The sequence below is a fragment of the Ceratotherium simum genome, chromosome 9 (genome assembly GCF_057802395.1).
Source record: "Ceratotherium simum simum isolate JZ-2026a chromosome 9, ASM5780239v1, whole genome shotgun sequence".
NCBI lineage: Eukaryota > Metazoa > Chordata > Mammalia > Perissodactyla > Rhinocerotidae > Ceratotherium > Ceratotherium simum.
The window spans coordinates 33,467,539-33,488,970 of record NC_141908.1 but is presented as its reverse complement, the minus strand read 5'-3'; the positions used below and the strand labels follow the sequence as shown (position 1 = coordinate 33,488,970).

General features: G+C 39.4%; 1 long non-coding RNA gene across 1 annotated transcript in view; it reads left to right on the top strand.

Annotated features, from left to right (window-relative positions):
- LOC147916261 (uncharacterized) overlaps positions 1 to 8,929 on the top strand; it is a 57,774-nt gene extending 48,845 nt beyond the window's left edge. Inside the window, exon 4 of the long non-coding RNA XR_015553195.1 lies at positions 8,338 to 8,929. This is a non-coding gene — a long non-coding RNA (uncharacterized LOC147916261). The remainder of the gene's footprint in view (positions 1 to 8,337) is intronic.
- The last annotated feature ends 12,503 nt before the right edge of the window (positions 8,930 to 21,432 follow it).

Below are 21,432 nucleotides of genomic sequence, written 5' to 3'. Positions count from 1 at the left end.
CACCTGCCAGCCACTGGCTGAAAACCTAGCAAGACTGTTTTTTTGCAGAGGCAGCTTCCTTTTTAGTTGCTTTTCCACAATCTTCCAATTCCCACAAGCCTAAGTAGCTACTAGAGACCTAAAGACGTGATGGAGAGAACCCTACATCTGATTTGGATTAAGACCGCAGTGAACAAACTTAAGATCTAAGCTGGCACAGTGGTTTAGTGATGTCACTATTACACAAACTTTAAATTGAAAAATGAGATTCCTAAGTGGAGTTTTGAACATCTGTCAGAGGACAAGAGGAGGCATTTTAAATCCTTTTGAGATGCTCAGTCTTGTCCACGGCCATATCACCCTGAACGTGCCCGATCTCATCTGATACGTTCAGTCTCAGCTGACAGGGAAAAGGTAGGAGAAGTGTCAAGTGGATATGGACAGAGGAGAGAAAGAGGAAGAGAAGAAAGTTCTAAGAGATCATATATCTGATTATACTTTAAAAAGACTAGATTTGATAGCAAGACTTTGTGGCAAAATGCAATTTTTTGGCACACGGTATGAAAACCAAAACAAAAATAATATCATTTACTGATTATATTTTGTAATCTTGGAAAGAGAAGGAAAAAGCAAAAGCAGAATAAGAGGGTGGAGTTCAGTGAATTGCAAAATATGTTCATAGAGGACATCTTTAAGACCACTGCCAGTAAAGCCGTGAAATTACAGTACGGGAATGTCCCACCCCCCTAAGATCTCCATATGGACTATGATGGGAATCAAGGAAATAAAGCTCATTCCCCTTGAGCATAATTTAAAACAATTGGAGAGAAATTCTAATTCATGGCATAGAAAAAAGTTTACAGAAATGTGGCATTCCACTCCTTCATTCAATAAATGCTTCAGATTCTTCAAGTGCAATGCTGCAAACTTTTACAGGGCCAGTGAGCAGTAGGAAGCTGTGGGGGAGGAAGACATTTCCCACTACCCTTCTAGGTCCTTCTAGCTGGTCTAAGAATTAAATTGACATGAGACAGATTATGGGAACCTCACGTACGTGAGAGGATCAGAGACTCCACATACATGAGAGGTTTCCGTAGGCACGCAACTAAATGTAACTTTCTCCTATTAATCTGTCTCACTTCAATTTAATTCTTAGACCAGCCAGAAGAACCTAGAAGGGTAGAGTAAAATTTATTCTTCCCCCACAGTTGACACAGTTGGCAGGATAAACTTCCCTGGCTGAACCCTGTTCCCTCTGATGCTGCTGCAGCTGAGAGATCCTGGGACATCTGACAAGTGCCCACAGAAGGTAAGAGTCTGGCCCCGTCAGTCTGCCAGATCTCTGCCTGCTACAGGGTTTATTGGAAGTGTAAGTGGTAAGAATCTTTTTGTCTCTTTTCTAGATTTAGCTTAGCAGGAGAAAATATTTGTGAAACTAGTTTCTTGGGCAAAAGTCAACTCCGGTAAAGATTTGGGATGAGTACTCTTGTTTTCTGTTGATCCTGTTGTTCTGAGAGATGGTCATTGTTTTCTTTTGTCTCTGCCAGCCACTGGATGCATATGCATCTGGCGGGTGACCAAGTAGGCTCTGGATCGGGGCTTAGGGAATCTAAAAAATCACACTATTCTGTTCAAAAGGTAGGGAAACACACAGCTCCCTGTATTTTGGAATGGCTGTTTAAAAACAGGGCCCCTCATAGTTACTGTCTTTACTTTCTTGGTCTAACTCTGGGTGTACATTTTGTATCTTAGGAGGGCTGCATCCTTTGTGCTCCCTTTTGGGGATGCCTCCTGCCTCCATGGTTAAGCCATAAAAAGGCTTATTGGTTTGAGTCTCTATTAAGATCCTACTCATCAATGGGCAGATGATGAATCCTTTAAATGGGAAAAACTTCTAAATTGGAAAAAATTTTTTTAGAGAGTGCTCATACTGGTTTCATGGCTAGCCGTTAAGACTCCCTTACTAAGATAGAAGGACAAAAATTAGAACAAAAATCAAAGTCCACTCAGATCCTTTTCTATTTGCCTTCAGACATTTGAAAAAACCAGAGTATTGGAAATACAGTTGTCTGGAACTTAAGAAGAAAAGGGAAAAAATATATATATAACAGCTAGACTTAGGGACTCCTTAACAAAATGAAAGAACAAAAATTTAGACTTAAAACAAAAATCCAATGTAAAATCCCCTTCTTAAAATCTGGCCCTATCTGCCTGTTTTAGCTTCCTTTTTCCTACAAGATTTGCAGAGAGCACTCCAGCCTAATCTCTAAAATTGTACAGGTTACATGTAAATGCTGAAGGCCAGAAAATGAATTTAGCAGAAGCACGTGGAACAGGAAGTAGGGCTTGCTTTGCTGGATTCTAAAATCAGGCTCTACTAGCTTCAGGCCTTCCTTTGCAATGTCTTTTGTGGCTATATCCTAGATGCCCACCCAGGGAATTCACGTCCCTGGGACAACAACAGATCTTTTGAATTATAAAGCCTTTTTACCTTTACTTTCAGAAGATCCTACCAAGTGCAGAAAAGAATTAGAAAGATCAATGGCCATTGCATAGTGCCAGTCAAGAGAGGAAAATAAAATTTCACATTGTGCCTTCCTTTCCAAATCCAGACCCATTTGTTATTGACTGTTTTTCTCCCAGGGATGGCTATTGCCTTTTTCCTTGTCTTGTTTTGTGTACTAAGGTCTTGGCTTGGCTTTCTGTCTGCCTGGGATATGCAGGCTGTTGGTTCTTTCTTTTGGCTATCTTTGGGAGTGACTCTGGATCTTTGGAAGGTAGTAATCCTTGAGAACACCTCTTGGATTCATGGAATTGTTTAATATTGTCAGAAATATTTAGTGTTTGTCCTGGCTAAAAACTGGCAAGATATTTAGAAGGATTTTTTTTTCCATGAGGAAGATTAGCCGTGAGCTAACATCCGATGCCAATCCTCCTCTTTTTGGCGAGGAAGATTGGCCCTGGGCTAATATCCGTGCCCATCTTCCTCCTCTTTATATGAGACACCGCGACAGCATGGCTTGACAAGCAGTGCGTCGGTGTGCGCCTGGGATCCGAACCTGTGAACCCTGGGCTACCACAGCAGAGTGTGTACACTTAACCGCTACACCATGGGGCTGGCCCCTAGAAGGATTTTTTCTTAGTAGCTCTGTGGTCAAAAATTTGATCGAATTGGAAGCTGATATTCAGACCTGATAGGAATTTTTTATAGGCCTTCTTCCCTAAGTTAAAATAAAACTATGTACCCAGAGGGAAAGAAGAAAATTAGGTATGACGTTGTTGAAGAGGTAGATCAACCTACGATGTCGTTTAAGTTACAACCCAGTTTCTGAGAAATTGAGAGCAACTGTCTTTACCTTTCGCATCTTTGAAAAACTGGAAATGCAGCTCTAGAGGTGTTCGTATACCATCCATTTTCTTTCACTAATCCCCAGATCCTCCCCTATTTATCTCAAAAAGCTGCAACCTCTCTGGGAACTCTAATCTAAACCATTCCCAACTCCCAAGACTGAAGGAAAAAAGAGACAAAAGTCTGTAGAAGAGCCCTTGTCCAAAATCTAGCACCTTAGGTGTCTTCTCCACAAATATTAGTAGGAAAAAAAGCGTTAGCCATCTAAGCAAGCAGCCTTAATTTACTCCATCTTCCAGAAACACGATTTGGATCCAACTATTTTTTCAAGACTAGTGAGCTTTGTATTACTATACCTAATTCATGGCAGTAATTTTAAAACAATAGCTATGGGGTCTCTATGTATGTGTGTCTATATATATGTATGTTGTAAGTGTGTGATATTTTTCTACTTCTGGATGGTATTATCAAATTTAATTTGTAGAGAGCTCTATTTAATTGGCTTAAAAACAAACAAGTACTATGTAAATTGAGTATACTGTCAAAAATATAACAGAATTTAACCCAGAGGAATTTCAAGATCAGGAAAATATTCAGTATTAAAGCCAATTTAAGTTTGTAGCTTTAATTAAAAGAGACATGTCTTTAGAGTTACCAGCATTAAATATAAAACTTTTATTCCACTTAGGTTTACTAAAAGTCAAACAAATTCATGTTATCCTGGTTATAAAATTTGGCAGCAAAAAAAATTAAGGGCTGACTTTGTCTAGTGTCTTATGGAGTTTTTGTAGGTAATCTAAACATAATTATTGGGAACAAGTAGACTAAATACATGCAAGTAAAATAAAAAGGGTTTTAGTGGGCCAATCCTGATGGCCTAGTGGTTGAAGTTCAGCGCGCTCTGCTTCAATAGCCTGGGTTCCATTCCCAGGCATGGAACCACACCACTTGTCTGTCAGTGGCCATGCTGTGGCGGCAGCTCACATAAAAAAAAAAAAGAGGAAGATTGGCAACAGATGTTAGTTCAAGGCGAATCATCCTCAGCAAAAAAAAAAAAAAAAAAAAAAAATTTAGGTGAACTTTTTAACAATAATTGTGTTATGGTACATGTACTTAAAAATAACTCCAAAATCTTTTTGGTAACTTGAAACCTTAGAGTTTTGCTTAGTTAAGTTAAATGATAGGAATTCATTAAATGTCTAGATCATTTCCAATTAAGATAAAATATTGAAACATTAATTGCTAAACAAGTCTAAGTTTACCTACTTTTGACTTCTTATTACAGAGAAACTAAAAGATAAATTTGGGTCTGATAGTAAACATGTCGTGCTTTACTGAAAGATTGTGCTATGAAGAAGCATATGTTTCTAGAAATTATGAAATGAATTCATAAATTTGCTGATCTAAAGAATGCTGGTATGGCAGACAGTTCACAGTTGCTTACTTCTTAGTTTTTACTGGAAATTAAGGTTTCTAAGAGTTAAAGATTCTAATTAATATATGTCATTAAAGTTACTCAAATAAGGGAAACATCTTAGTATAAAATGCGTGTTTTCAGTAAAAATAAAGACAGAAAGAGAGAGAGAAAAAATTTTACCTTGTGTGGTCAAGTTAGCTAAAATTAAATTAACAGTTTAAAAAAAAAACAGACTTGGGCCGGCCCTGTGGCTTGGTGGTTAAGTGCGCGCACTGCGATGCTGGTGGCCCGGGTTCGGATCCCGGGTGCGCATCGAGGCACCACTTCTCCATCCATCCTGAGGCCGAGTCCCACATGCAGCAACTAGAAGGATGTGCAGCTACGACATACAACTATCCACTGGGGCTTTGGGGGGAAAAAATAAAATAAATAAAATCTTTAAAAAAAAAACAGACTTTAATATCAGTAGTGTATTTATATAAAACAGGAACTTAATTTTCTTTTCATCTCTTAAAATAACTCTTCATCTCTTGTAAAAGGTTTTTCCTTACCTTTTTGAATTTTATGAGAACTATTTCCTATGCTTTATGTTAAAAGCTGAATCTTTTCTATTCAAGGAACTAAGGTTTTGCAGCTATGTAATCTTCTATATTTGTCTTTGCAATCTTTTTGTTGCTTTGGTTAGATAGATAGTTAAATATTAAGTTTCATAATGATCTGTGATCCTATTTAGGCCAAGTGTTTTAAAACCCCTTTGAGGGGCCCTGGTGACATAGTGGTTGAGTTCGGCACTCTCCACTTCAGCAACACAGGTTCATGGGTTCAGGTCCTGGGCATGGACCTACACCATTCATCGGCAGCCATGCTGGGGTGGTGACCCACATACAAAATAGAGGAAGATTGGCACAGATGTTAGCTCAGGGTGAATCTTCCTCAGCAAACAAACACAAAAAATATAAAACCTCTTTGATATTTTTGATGAACTTCCTAAAATCAAATTCTAAATGAAGTCTTTTTTGACCTCTAGCTAACTTCGGGATTTTTCAGAGGGTCCTGAGACATCTCAAAAGACCTGTTCTCTCTCCTTACAAAAAAAGGAATATTAAACTAATTAGCCTTATTTGATATGTTAAATTACATGAGAAACATTATCAAATAAGAAATAACATTAAGGCTTCCTTATGTTGTGTCTGTATAGGTATATGTTATAAGAGTTCCATAAGTTATGTGAAATTCCTGGAATTCTAAAATGTCCTGATATAAAATGTTGTCTGTCATCAAAATTGAGGCTCGCACTAAAAGGACTGAACCTAAATATCAGAAAAGTGACTTAGCTGAGTTTTGTGCAAAGGCAACAACAGCAGAATCTATAAAGGTTCTAGACATGTGGATGAAGTCCATTTTGCTTCTGCAAAAACAAAAACAAAAAGTTAACCCCTAAATGCCAGATTTTTTGCCATCCTGATGTCCTTGTAACATGGCAACAGTCTGCTCCTGAATCAGAGAAATTTAGATGGGTAAACAATGGCTGTAAATTAAACAAACAGTTGGGGCTATGGGAAACCTGAGATGGCTGCTTGGTTCTTCCCGGCTCCCTGGCTAACGCCAATTTTTGGCTTTTACATTCCTTTACTCACTATAGGAAAAACTATTTCTGTCCCCAGACGCCTCAGATGTCTTCCCTCTGGGTCCTTTGAACACCTGCAGCTGGACTTTATTCAACAGCCACTTAGTACGGGTTATCAATATGTTTTTGTTATTGTATGTATATGTTTTCCAGATGGATTGGAGCCTTCCCTTGCCATAAAGCTGATGCCCTCACAGTGGTAAAGAAAACTGTTAGAAAATGTGTTTCCCACTTGGGGTATATCTTCCACATCTTCAGTGATCAAGGCACCCATTTCACTGGGCAAATCGTGTGAGCCTTAATGAAAACCCTGCAAACATCTTGGAATTATCACTATTCCTATCACCCTCAATCATCAGACAAAGTAGAGAGAACTAATGGAAAAATTGGATTCAAGAAGCACAAGAGGGGTTGGCCCCGTGGCATAGCAGTTAAGTGCGTGCACTCCACTGCTGGTGGCCTGGGTTCAGATCCTGGCTGTGCACCGACACACTGCTTGTCAGGCCATGCTGTGGCAGTGTCCCACATAAAGTGGAGGAAGATGGGCATGGATGTTAGCTCAGGGCCGGTCTTCCTCGGCAAAAAGAGGAGGACTGGCATGGATATTAGCTCAGGGCTGATCTTCCTCACACACACACAAAAAAAGAACAAGAAGTAATAACACAGGACTGAATGAACTGATAAATATGATTATACTTTTTATGATTTTTTGTCTGAAATATTACTTTTTTTAATTGTTTGTTTTCCAGATATAAGGAATTTTTTTTCTTCTAAGCCAACTATGACTACAGCAATTGGTAAATTATACCTTTGTAAGCAGAATAGAAACATTTATCTTTTTCTCCCTACCTGATCCCTCCAGAATTCAGAAATTTAGCGAGTATTCTTATTTTCATGGCAATGTAGTTATTTGCATAAGTTCAATAAGAATCTGTTCTCCTTGTAGTAGGACACATTTGGAAATTGGTTATATTACCTAGGCTTTGACTGAACTATCATACTTGAGAGAGACTATGCACAGACTCAAATATGTCCAAACAGCTTTAAGGAACCAAGATTGATTTTATGGAGCCAATAAAGCCCCTTGGAAATATTGGCCTGGTTCCTTGCTTCTAGGGTTCCCAGCAGCCTTACCAGGTGAGTAAGGAAGGTCACTTCCTGGCAGGTGCAGGAACCTCAGGATATTTTGGAAACGTGGAGAAGAGAGGAATTCACCCAAATCTATAGACATTGCAGACAAGTCTGATGGCAAGTGTTTAGCTTGGTTTCCTGACCTCAAGAGGCCTTTAAAAGTTCAATCTGGAGATTCCTCATGAAGGGTACCAGCAAAGCAGATTTAAAAGAGCCTATATGATCAATCACTATTCTTGCTGCACTTATGAAAACAAGAGGCCAAGTTTCTTAAAAGCAGACATTTTACAAACAAATTAGTCTTACTGAGATTATCTTTGGTAGAAATGGAGGTAATTTCAGAGAGAAAAATTATATTTCAGTAGAAACTGTAGTACACGTTTGTGGATTATAGTTCTACTTCTTGTAAACTGGACTAGATCTGGGATTCTTCCAGTTTCCTCCAATACCTGGCTACAACCCTCCAAACGAACATATCCTATTTTGTCCCACCTTTTGACTTGGAATCATTGAAAACTAAAACTGCCTTTTTTCCTGAAGCCCTGTAAACTGAAGCTGCACAACTTGAATAAATTTTAGAGAAATCACTCCAGCAGCTTATATATGGACAATGTTCACACCTATTGCTATACGGGCCATGCAGAAAGATCATCAGAGACATTCAAACTGAAAACTAGGAAAATCTGTCAGATTGCCACTGCCTACCCTCACTCCATCTGAAAATGCTGAGAGCCGGACATCTAGAAATCTCCTCAACTGGTTGCCTTCAGAACTCAGAAACTGAGATTTAGTCTGCTCCAATCATTAACCATTGTTTTCCTTTTGTTTCCACAGAAATGCCTCTTACCAAATATGTGATTGCTTACACCATAGACCTAACTTTGGGAGCCCAGCTGCATCACTGCCTTCTGAAATTGGTCTCTGCTGTTTAATTGGACTGACCTATTCTCTAAACCAAGAGACTGATTCAGTGAGATGAAGCAATCTACCAACCCAACTTCTGGAATGTGAAACTTCTCATGAATTTTCAAAGGCGGGACTGAAGGGGTTCAGAACAGGCCTCCCCAAGGTGTGCCACTTTGGCATGCAATCGAGAGCTAAAGGCAATCGAGACCCTGTGGGCTCAAGAGAGACTTTTACCTCTCCCTTAAAGAATTTAAATTGGGGGACTTGTGCATAATAAGACTTATTACCAGAAATAAATTTTTATGATCTATCTGTATGGTATGGCAAACCTCTAGTTACTGAATATTTGCTCTTCTTTTCATCTTGTGAATTATCCTCCTCTCCTCTGAAGCCCCAGACTCCTATCCCATTCCTTAGCTCAAGATAGCATATGTATCTCATTTTACTTTTTTGTTTCTGAACCTCTCATGTATGTGGGGTTTCCATATGTATGCAATTAAATTTGATTTTCTCCTATTAATCTGTATCATGTCAATTTAATTCTTAGACCACCCAGAAGAACCTATAATGGTAGAGGAAAATTTCTTCCTCCCCCACAAAGCCTACATAGAACAATGGGAAATATATGGAAAAGTGAAACATTCAATTATTTTATATCAAAAAGCTTTTAGAAAGTGAATATGACACCGAATAGAATAATGTGCTTTTGAGTTTATGGGGAAATATATGTCAGAAAGAGATCTGAAACTGTCATTGGACTTCCCATAGATATATAGTGTGATAGTCATTAGCAATGCCCACCAAGTATTTCTGGTTATCCATCTTCCAGCAGAGTAGAGTGTACTTTGTGTCCCTCTGTGGTATAGTGGGATCATATGATTACTTCTGGCCAATGAGATGAGAGCAGAAATTATGTATGTTATCTTGGAGACAAACATTTGATTGCTGATGGTCCAGAAATCTTTTTCCCTCTGGCTTGGAGGGAAACATTTGAGATGGTGGCTGCTTCATCACTTGGATCCCTGATTGATTTCTAATGTTATGTAGCATGAACCAAATAGAAACTTTTATTGCTTTAAGTCATTGAGATGTTGGGGTTGTTCATTACTGTTAGCATAACTTAATCTGTCCTGATTTATAGGAAAAGGTGAGCTTATAGGGGTTTTAAGCAAAGGATGACTTCAGAAGGTTGGAGGTCTAGGGACATTCAGATGTAAAAGTTAAGACAAAGAGGAGAAAGAAGAAGAGAAGGAGAGGAGAAGGAGACGATGATTAATGTACTTAATATCTTCCCTCTCCCCTACCCCACCTGCTTACGACACACAGCTCCCCAATCTGCCTTCTAAATTTCCCAGTACTCCCCCATAGGCATTCATTCCAATCAAGCTGTTCCCTATACCTCTGATAAGTCTTGAAAACTCTGCCTCCTTCTCCCTACCTCTTGTCTTCTTTTATTCTAGTTAGAGAATCACAGAACTCCGTGTTGGGAACTTAGAGATAAACTGGTTCGAATTCTACCTGTGTTGTGAATCCCTGCTATGCTGCCCTTACTTATGTTGACCTGAAATCCTTTTAGTTAAACTTGGACTTATTTTTGTTATTGGGGCCCACAGAATAAGTCTTACCTACAGCTGTTTTCAGGAAAAATTACTATGATTTATGAAGCCAGAAGAAAGAAACAAGCACACATATTTGAAAACAAATTTAAAATATGCTCACTTAAAATATGCATTTTAAATATTTTTTAAAAGTAATTTCATATGTATTAATACTAAAATTAATATTCAGAGTAATCCTATCTTGATAAAGGGGGAATTTGTGTAAATATATATGAAAGGAAAGTCCAGAAGGATATACATACACATGCCAAATATCTCTGCATGGTTGAGTTATGGGTGCTTTCTAATTACTTCTGTTTGTTTTTTGTTTTGTATTTTATAAAATTTTGTTTAATAAATATGTATCATTTGTGTAGCAAATGAAAAAAGGTTATGATTCGTATACATATATTTATTTAAAGGCATTAACTTAATGGACATGACAATGAGACTGTTAACAAATACAAAAAAATCATTAAATCAATGCTACCTCAACAAAAAAAAAACTAAAAAAAATCATGACTAGAACGGAGTATTAAAATTTTGCAAGCACCTAAGAAAATTGAGTATTGTGTATCTAATCAGCTAAATGGGTGATAGGATTAACAGTCTTTCCAAGAAGAATGAGATTAGTCAAAATGGGATCAAAGTCGAAGCCAAAGTGTAGTTCATAAATTTGCGCTGAGGTTACATGTCATACATGGTTGCTTTTGGATAATTCTCCAGGGCACTTGTTATATATGTAATCAGTCTTGACTTTAGCCTCTTCATAAATATTTAATTTTTCCAATTGTTTACAGAGGGCATAGTTTATGTTAAGCATTATGCTATATACTAGGTGGGAATATAAAGATTAATAAAACATGAACTTCAATAGTTCACAATTTCCTACTTGGAAAGTTATCTAGTGGGCTTGATTCTTTACTTGGAAGTTTTGTGCGTGTGTGTGAGGAAGATCAGCCCTGAGCTAACATCCATGCTAATCCTCCTCTTTTTGCTGAGGAAGACCGGCTCTGAGCTAACATCTATTGCCAATCCTCCTCCTTTTTTTCCCCCAAAGCCCCAGTAGATAGTTGTATGTCATAGTTGCACATCCTTCTAGTTGCTGTATGTGGGACGCGGCCTCAGCATGGCCAGAGAAGCAGTGCGTCAGTGCACGCCTGGTATCCAAACCTGGGCCGCGAGTAGCGGAGCGCGCGCACTTAACCGCTAAGCCACCGGGCCAGCCCATACTTGGAAGTTTTTGAAAAGGGTTTAGTTAAAGGTAACACTATGCTCGTCTTTCCACATCCTGTGACACAATGAAGGGAAGATCTACCAGGAAGATTTTTGGTCTTAGCATCTTCAGTACTGATAACACTGGCAAGAGTAGCTGCTGCCTGCTGCCACAGAGACTGGTGGCTCTGTTTATTAAGTACTAGGTGTAATTAGCCATGTGAGTGCACCTTTCTTCAAGGAAATACTCTATATTATCAGGGACAGCTTCCATTTAGAAATAACTTCCTCTCTGCCTTTATGTTCTGCTTAGTTACTATGGGCAAGATCTTTGTGTCTCCTTGCACTCATCATCCCCTCTTTTAGTACAACAGGTGGGGCTAAAGGAAGGAGAGGGATCAAGCACATCTCCTAGATCTTCTTTCATCGCTGTTACCAAGCATCACTAGTGAGAGAAGTTTGAGGCTTCCTTCTTGATTCCTCCCTTCCTCTCATCAATTTCATCCGATCTATTTCCATGTCCTGCTGTCTCTACCTCCAAAACAAAATGGTGGCAGAGATTGTTAGGTAATTACCAAACCAGGTTCCCTTTCTACCTGGGCACAGTTCTAGACTACCTTTCTCTGCCTCCTTTACAGTTGGGTACATGCAGTATGTGGCTAGTTCTAGTTAATAGAGTGTGGGTTAACCCAATACAGTGAGTTAACTGTATTAACAGTTTCAGACCAGGCTCATAGAAATCTCCCACAGGTGGTCACTCATTTGCCATCCGATGACCCAATGAGGAGGACTTTCATGGCCCTAGAGGAGAGAGTAGTCAATAGGTAGAAGGAATTTCATTCTCTATGTGAGCAGATAGAGAGAAGCACACCAGTCAAAAATACCAAACAAAATTCTGCTGTGTTAAGCCACTGAGATTGGGATTTACTCATTACTCTAACTAATATAATACCATATATTGTATTATATCTGCCTCTTGCTATCTCTATGCTTCCATCCTCATCCGTGACACCATACTCTCTTGCTTGGAGTATTACAATAGCCTCCTGTTTCCCTCCTTCCACTCTTGCTCCCTGCAAGTTAATCTCTGCATAGCAGCCTGAAAGATCTCTTAAAAGCATAAATCAGAACTTGTAACCCCACTGCTTAAAAACTTAAGTTTTCCTATGGCACTAAAAATAACATCAGTCTCCTGATCTTGGTTTCTAAAACCCCCCATGCTCTGGTTCTTGTTCACGTCTCTCACTTCACCCACCCTGCTCTAACGTGAACATGCCAAGCTCATTCCCATTGTAGGGATTTTGCAGTTACTCTTTCCTTTCTCTGGAATGATCTTTCCCTTCATCTTCTTTCTTGTACTCAAATCTCAACTTAATTGCTACCCTCTCAGTGAGGCCTTTGTTGTCTAATCTAAAGTAGCCTTTTGTCACCTTTTATTGTAGGATCTTATTTTTTAAAGGTCAAGCTTATGGAGATATAATTTACACACAGTGGGTCACCCTTCATAAGGTGCACCATTCTATGAATTCTGACAAAGGGATACAATTGTGTAACCACTACAATCAAGACGTAGAGCATTTCCATCACCCCAAGAAGTTCCCTCAATATCACCCTATTTTAAATATCTACATTGAATTTATCACAATCTAATATTCATTCTTGTTTATGTATTTGTTTATATTTCCACTCATTTGTTTATTTCATTATTTGTCATCTTCTACTAGGATGTAAATCCGTGAAAGTAGGGACCTTATCTCCTTGTCTACCTCTGTATCCACAGTGCCAAGAATAGTACCTGGTGACTCTGGACAAATATTTGTGGAAGGAAAGAAGGACCTCTTTGAGTCTCTGTGTTTTCATATGCCCAATGGGGATCTGTAATAACATCCCTTTTAGAGTACTTGTGTGGACCACAGGAGATGTTGACTCTAAAAGCCCCTGGCATCATGCTGGCATTTAGTAGTGTTCAGTACATAGATTTCCTTTTGCGTTTGAAGTCAGTTCACCAATCTTCCTTGGCCTGTTTGACACTTTCAATAGGACTCGTCTTGTTTTTCCTTTTGCTATTTTATTTTGGAGTGTCGCCCTCCATTGGTTGAGGGCTTCTCTCTCACTAGTGTCAACACTTCAAGTCAGGTGGTCACTGAAGGAGGAGTCAGTCTCCTCATTAGCAGAAGAGAGGAACTTCCAGATCCCTTCCTGCTCTGGTCAGTAATTACACGTGTTTCTTTCACAGGACCCACAGTGCCATGTGAGGAGCAAGATAAAAGATTCTCTGTTGTCTCCTGTCTTTATGGCTCCAGTGACTCAGCAAAAACTCACCTTGCTGTGAGGTGCCAGCGTTCTCTCAAGGATTTACTCCTCTTTCCAAGACCCTTTTCATGCTCAACCTTGGCCCAAACCTCAAAGGAGTCAGTATCCTACATGTCAGCCCTGATATCCTTTCCAAGAGAACACTGCCCACAGCTGATGTCCATTTAGCTCCAGGTTGCAATTGTCAGATTTCCTATGGCATTTAAGTGAATGCACTTTGTCACTATTCTCTAGCTCTCACCTCAAGGGGATTTTTATCTGCGTACACTGGAGACTTTTGTTTTAATTCTCCTTAGCCAATTTATGGTGGGGACAGAGCCCAGAGCACAGACTTTTTTGCTGTAAGTAAAGCAGATATACATTAGAAAATACACAACTTATTACCAGGATCTTTCGCCTAACATTGCATATAACAAGACAAATCAGAAGCAACAGTGATGTCAATTGACAAAGAAATGACTAAATAAACGATGGCTTGGCCATATCATGAAATACTGTGCAGCAGTGTAACGAACGAGAAGGAAGAATTCCAAGATTCGTGGGGGGTATTTTTTATCAGCATTATTTGACTATTTAAATGACAATGTAATTTATGTAATGTAAATAAAATTAAATTAATTTAGAAATTAAAAAAATTATTTGATCTGTTATTTAATTTGAAACCTGAGAGAGCTCAGGGAGACTCTTTCTAATACCCTCATGTAGAGGGTACACCCTCAGTGTAGAAACGGAGGCCTGGAGAAATTAAACTGTCTTGGCTTGTCAAGGTCATATTTATCTAAGTCTGGACTATGACCCAAGTCTGTTGATTCCTGTTCATACATCGTTAATAAAATCAACATGTTATCTCCCGGAGAGGGGAAAGGGGGTGTTTTCTGAAAGCCTTCATACCTATCTAATACCCTGTCACTGCAGAGCCAACACTCGGAGATATTGATGGCCTTAGGATCAAGGGGCGGCTGGCACATAAATCATGCTCTGGCATCCTTGAAATGGAAGACAATATTGCATACCATGAGATGAAACACGGTAGCTAATTGCAACAAATGCACTACCAATTGAATTCTTTAAACACAGAATTAGCTTTAAACAGTGTTAACATTTGGATGAGACAATCTTACCAGGGCCAAAATGTTCTAAGCAAAGGGAAACACGTATGTGGAGGTTCAGAAATGCAAACAGCTGACTCTTGTGGAAAACAATAAGTTCTTCAGTATAGCTGGGGAAAAGGGCATAGTAGGAGAAGGGGAAGTAGTCAGAGATGAGGCCAGAGGGAGGCACAAGCCACGTCTTCTTTGCAAACCTAAGGAGTTTGAATTTTATCATGGAAGCTAGAGGATACCTCTTAAGGGCCAAGAAACTGTCTACAACACTTTTTTTTCCTTAATTGCTTCAAACTTCAAGACTCTTTTCAGGAATCCTCTCATTCATGCACTTCTATGACTCCTTGGACCAGTAAAAAGAATTTATTTGTGAGACTTAAGGGTTGCAATCTGCTTTAAAGGAAGAGACTTTTTGATCCAGTGGCAAAATATGTGTGTGTGTGTGTGTGTGTGTGTTGTTGGGACAGAGGGACTATCTCCCTCTGCCCTTTTCCTTAAGGTTCTTATGGCTGGCCAAATAATTAACAAGACAGGTTAGCAGGAGAAAATAATACCAAGTTCAATAACATGTATACATGGGAGAAAGCAGGGATGCTGCGTTTCTCAACACAATAGCAGAAATTCTCATCTTAAATACCATCTTCAGCTAAAGACAAAGGAGGATGTTGGGGGTGGGGGTGTCAGTTACAGGAGATTACCACTAAAACACTGTAAACAAGAGTAAGGTTATTATGCAGATTTAAGGTCTCACCTTTCACATTGATAAGTTTCTAGAAATGAGGTCATCCACCCTCTTCCCAATACAGAGAGGGAGATACCTTTACAACTGGAGATTTCCCTTATAAATGTAAATGTTTGTCTGGCAACTCCTCACAGGGCCATCCAGAGAATGTGGCCAGAGAGACAGAACTTCCGATAAGATGGGCTTGTTGGTGCCTTTTCTATTGTAACCTCTATCCTACATTATCTTTATAGCCATCATGATAATAACTCCTTCCTGAAACAGATCTTTTGTTTTAAATTCTTTAGGCAGTTTGGGAGGGGAAACTCAAATACTCTTCCTGAGTTCTCTGAGTCCTTATTGTCTTCAGCTCGAAATAATCCGCATACCAAAGTGGTGCCTCCTGGGGTAACTTGCCCTGAACACCATCAGTGTATTACCATGTATTTGGTATACCTTGCCATTTGGTGCTATTGGGAGAATAAATAAATAAAAATAAATATACACAAGCACAAACACCTATATACATATTTTTAAAATATTTATTTACCCACACTTCAATAGCACCCAATGTATACCATTAGATTTAAAATTCTCCTCCTTAGAAACAGATTATAGCCCTTCAATCTCTCCTATATAGAAATTCCACAGCTGCTACAAAAGAAAAAATTCAAAAAGAATAATTCATAAAAGGACTAAAAACCAGGAAAAATGCCATTATCAAGCAGGAAATTTTAAAAATTCCAAAGAGAAACAGATGTAGTTAGCTAAGTAGAGGAAAATATATAAGCAGGAAAGTACTTCTACTAAAGGTGGGATTGGTTCCAGGATTGCTCTGAATGTATAGCAGTGGCTGTAAGGAATAGTAAGGATCCCTCCAGCAATCATTAGTGTGATTGGGGAAGCATCCTGAATGGTCAACCAGATCTGCACTATTCAGGCAAGAGAAAGATAGCAGAACTGTTCCCTCCTAGCTGGAGCAGTGAGGGTAGGCACTTTGAGCCAGAAGCAGGGCAGTACCTTGGGTGACTTTTTACCCTCAGGAGGGAAGGGAAACTGGTATTTTCAGAAGATAAACTACTATAACATCCCAATAGGCATCAGATTCTACCCCTTCCCAACAATAACTGATGCAGACTCTGTTGTACAGAAGCAGAATTCTCGGAGAGGCAAACTTGGGTTTTCAAAGACACAGATGAAGTGAAAACCAAACACCACCAACCATTAAAGGAAAACCTACAACCATGAAAGGAAAGCACCATACTCAGCTAAGAGAACTAACATCTGAGGAAGCTGAATTTATAGAGCAGGAGAGAAGAGTCGATTGTCATCATGAAACAAGAACAGAATGTTATAAAAGAGAACCAATGAACAATGATGGCAATGAAAACTATCAATGAAACAAAAACTCAACAGATGAGTTGAATAGCAGAATGGACACAACTGAAGACTGAATAAGAGCTGAGGGACTGAAAAGAGGAATTATCTTCGAGTCTAATGCAAATGGACAGAAATATGAAAAGTAGGAGAAATGTTGAGACATGATTTATAGCCCCATAGTTTTCACAGTTATTTGGGTAGATCCTAAAACAATGAGGATGAATATATGCTTATATGTTTATTGATCATTTGTATTTCTGGCTCCGGAACTTCTTTTTTATGCTAGACCAAACCGCTAAAGCTGGTCATGTTCTAAGGATTGGCAAGGATGATGACTCAGAGTTGGCTGAGGTTACCTTTGCACAAGGTCAAGGACACAACGACACAACGTTACAGGTGTGCTCCTTTCCAGAGTACCTCATCGTTATCAAGGAAGCATATCTAAGGTTTGGTAATCTCTGCTACCTGTGAGAACGTGGAATGCCTCAGATCAGGACATCCCGGAACTGTGGGCCTTTTAACCCTTTTTGGCTTGGGGAGGAGGAAATGAAAGTCAGGAACGTCAGCAATCATGAATCTACCTCATGATCATAAAAGAAATTTCAAGTATCACGAGGATATATTTCCATGTTTCATTTTTGCCGTGTCATTGGATCCACTCAGAGTTTCAGTGCTGGAGGCCTGCCCATTGCTTTTCACACAACCTTTGCCATTTTTCATGGGGTGTTGATATTTGCCATTTCTAAACATACCACATGCATCTATGTTTCCTCTCCCTCCACCAGAAAAAAATCTATTCGTTATTCAAAATTTTATTCCCTCTCTCCTCATGAAACCCTCCTTTATCCTCCCCAGGTAGAATAAATTTCTCTCAGACTTTCTTGAGTTCATTTTTATGATAACATGTTCTGAATCAAAAATGAATTCAGGACATATCATTGACACATGGTAAGATTTGCTGAATGAACAAGCATATTCTTTGAAAGCAACCCTTTTCTGGAAAAGCCCTGCCACAAACATAGCAGTTATTCCGTTGAATTCATAGGTGTGGCTTGAGAAATAGCACCTTCAACTTGAGAAGCATACCAATCATAATAATAATGATAATTTGTAAGAGAGAGACAGTATGGTACCGGGAAGAGAACAGATTTGAAGTCAGATGAACTAGCTTTGTGACCCTGAGCATGTCACTCTATCTCACTGAACTTCAGTTTACTTGTCTGTAAAATTTGGGTAAATATGTCCTTTGCAGGGTTCCTGTGAAATTTAAGTGAGCTAACATATGAGAAAGGCTTCCAGTACCAAGCAGGCTACAGGCAGTCAGTGAATGCTAATTCCCTTGGAGCTTTATAGCACAATTTTCAAAGAAGTCCTCATCAAGGATTTTATTGGAGTATCATCATCCAGATAACATTCTTAATTTTGGAAAATTAATTATGGTACACAACTAGTCCCTGAATATTTCATTTGGAAATTAGAATAAAACATGAATCCATATTTTAAAAGGTCTTCCATTTAAATTGTCAGTATCCTTATATCTCTCTCCTCCAAGGGAGCAGGATGGAGATGGCAGCAGGATTGCGAACCAATTGGCAATTGAATAACTTCAAATTCCCTCTCCCTCCCTCCCTCTCCCCCCACCCTTCTTCTTCCTTTTCTTCTTCTTCTTCTTCTCCTTCTTCTTCTCCTTCTTCTTCTTCTTCTTCTTCTTCTTCTTCTTCTTCTTCTTCTTCTTCTTCTTCTTCTTCTCTCTCTCTCTCTCTCTCTCTCACATACACACACACACACACACACACACACACTAAGGTGGTTAGAGGAAATAAAGAGAAGAAAGACATTCCAAGGGATAATAATGCATTTAGGATTCTCCAAGTGGAATTTCCTCTCTTTCCTTCCCTTCCTGGTTTTGTCCCTCCCAGAGAAAATGTGCACAGCAGGATGTGAGGGGCGGGGATGTCCTGAGGGAATTCTACTCTAAGCACGGGCCCCTCTCCTTCTCTGTCAGGGATTTCCCAAATGAGAAGAGATGAGGAGATGGAAGAAGAGACTTTTGAGGGAGGAGAGAGGAAATCACTCTAAACCAGGAAAGAAGAAGAAAGGAGATTCAGAACGCAGGCAGATACCCGCTCCTCCTTTTCCTCTTAGTTAACAACAGTTATGCCAACTGCTACCTGCTGCATTCAGGTCTTGCCTGGTGTTTTTAGTCTATCCCAGTTTCCCCTCATTGCTGTCCCTCTTTCTCGTGCGCTTGTGGATGAATGGTTGTAGAAGTTCACTTGTGAAGGTGGCAAACACTGCTTTATTAAAATTGAGTTTTTCTCAAAATAGTCAATATAATTATTATAAAATAAATGTAATTATTTTATTCTTAAGTGCTTAATATTTATAAGTGGTGGTGTGGCCTCTCAGGCTACTTGCCGCTGACCGTCTTATGCCCATTCTTCCGCTCCTTGCTAACCTGGCGGCCCTTTTGCGTGGGATGAATTCCACTTTAGCTTCCTAAATATTTGTCTCTATGTCAGCCTTGTTGTCTTATCTTCTTTTTTTGGCCAGATTGGGGTTTTCTGGTGGTTGAGGGGAAGGAGTACTGCAGATGGGCAATTGCTGAACTTCTCTCTGCATTATGAATTTGAAAGCAACGTTCATCTAACTAAAAAGCAGATGCTTTTCTCTTTTTCATTGTCCATTGGTTTTCAAATGATGACACTTTGTCTTCAGACACTATCGCCCACCTTTCCAGCCACATCAAAAATCTCACTCTTGATAAAAATGCCTTGCCTTTCTATGCCTCTATGTTTTTGCTTGGTGATGTGTAATTCAGGAGAAGTACTCCTGAAATTTTTCTGTCTGCCAGGTGAACTTTTATTACTTCTCCAAAATCCTATCCAAGGGCCATCTCTTTTGTGAAGTTATCTTTGCTTCTCTTGAGCAATTAATCACTTGAATCATTTCTGCCTCTGTGTTCCCGTAGCACATGGGACACATCTCTCCTTTTTACATATCTGTCTCCTCCACATAGACTGTGATGGGTATGAATATTTTAAGGACTTTTCATACATAATACCAGGTTGCCTCTAGAAAGGTTTGCACTAATGTACATATCACCTTCAGTATGAGTACCATTTTCCCTCCACTCCAACAAACATTGGATAGCATAATTTTTAAAATCTTTGCTAATTTGGTAGACCAAAATTGGCATCTCACTATCATTTAAATTTACATCATGCTGCTTACTTTTGAGATGAAACATTGAAAAATACGTTTCATATAATAATGGCTATTTGTGTTTTGAACTAATCATATTTTGAGGTTGACCCAATTCTATTATTTTATTATGATGTGTTTGTTACGGCACCATGTCCGTTTTTGCCCACCACCCAGGAAGCCAAACACCGAGACAACAAGACTGCAGCGGAGAGAGGGTTTAATAATCACAAGGCAGCCAAGTGAGGAAACGGGAGAATGGATCTCAAATCTGCTTCCCTGAAAATAGGGACTCAGGGATATTTATGGGGTAGGGGGCAAGGTGGTCTGAAATGATTGGAGGTGAGGAGAGATGAGGTAATTGATGATCTGTGCAAGCATAGTCAGGCTTCATGCCTCTTCATAGGACACATGTTCACAGAATGTTGGCATTAGCATGCTCTGAGGGTGGAAATCCAACCTCTTTTAGTCAAAAGGTCGCTTATTGGACACATGTCTGCGTGGGCCCAGCTGATGGGTTGGTGGTCTGAACCAGGCCTGAAGTGGACAAGGGGTTCAATTCCTGAAAAAAATAGCTCAAACGCCCATTACCATGGATGACCTTGGCTCCAGGAGGATGTTCCCTATAGGAACCTAGTGGGAGTCAGACAGTGTATTGCCTAAGCAGCACAGTTAACAATGGGTAAGTTTATCATGCAGATTTAAGTCCTTGCCTTCCGTTCTGGTAAGTTTCTAGATAAGGCCATCCCCCACTTCTTCCTGGTACAGGGAAGAAGATACCTTTACAAATAGAGATTTTCTTTACAAATATAAATGTCTTTTATAAAGGGTAACCAGAATTAAGAATGGGCTTAGCACGGACCCACCCAGATCCCCAAAGGTGTCTATGGTGATGGCCTGTTCCGGGGGCAGGCCTCCCATCCCAAACTCCCCTGGTCAGTCAGTTGGGGTGGGGGCCAAAGTGTCCCCCAGGCAGAGACACATTTTGAGGTGGCCAATTCCGATCCCCCATAGTCTCTAGCTGCTCAATCATCATTGGCTAACTGTTTGCCAGTTTCATGTTCTGCTCACTGCTACCTCTCACCCCATCCTTTTCAGCACTTCTGGAGATTATGTTACTTATTTTGCAAAACATTGCACTATGGTAATCCAATTAAGTTACTTCAGGGGACGATACCATTAAGGCCATAACATTTTCCTGGAAAATGGGAGTGCTGAATGAGTTCTTCCTAGTTGTCTCTCCTAGTTGTCTCTGCCCAGTCACACCACTTCTGAATTACACATCACTATCAGTAAGTCCAATAAAAATTCATTCCAAATGATGCATCACTAATAAATCTAGAGAAAATTGGAAAAGTCACAGGTAGTCAATGGAAAATTGTTTTTTATGCTAACAAAATTTTACAATACACTTCACATATTTGTGTTGAAGAATCTTATCAGGGAAAGAGGAAAGGGATTTAGAAAATGATTAGAAAGTTTGTCAATG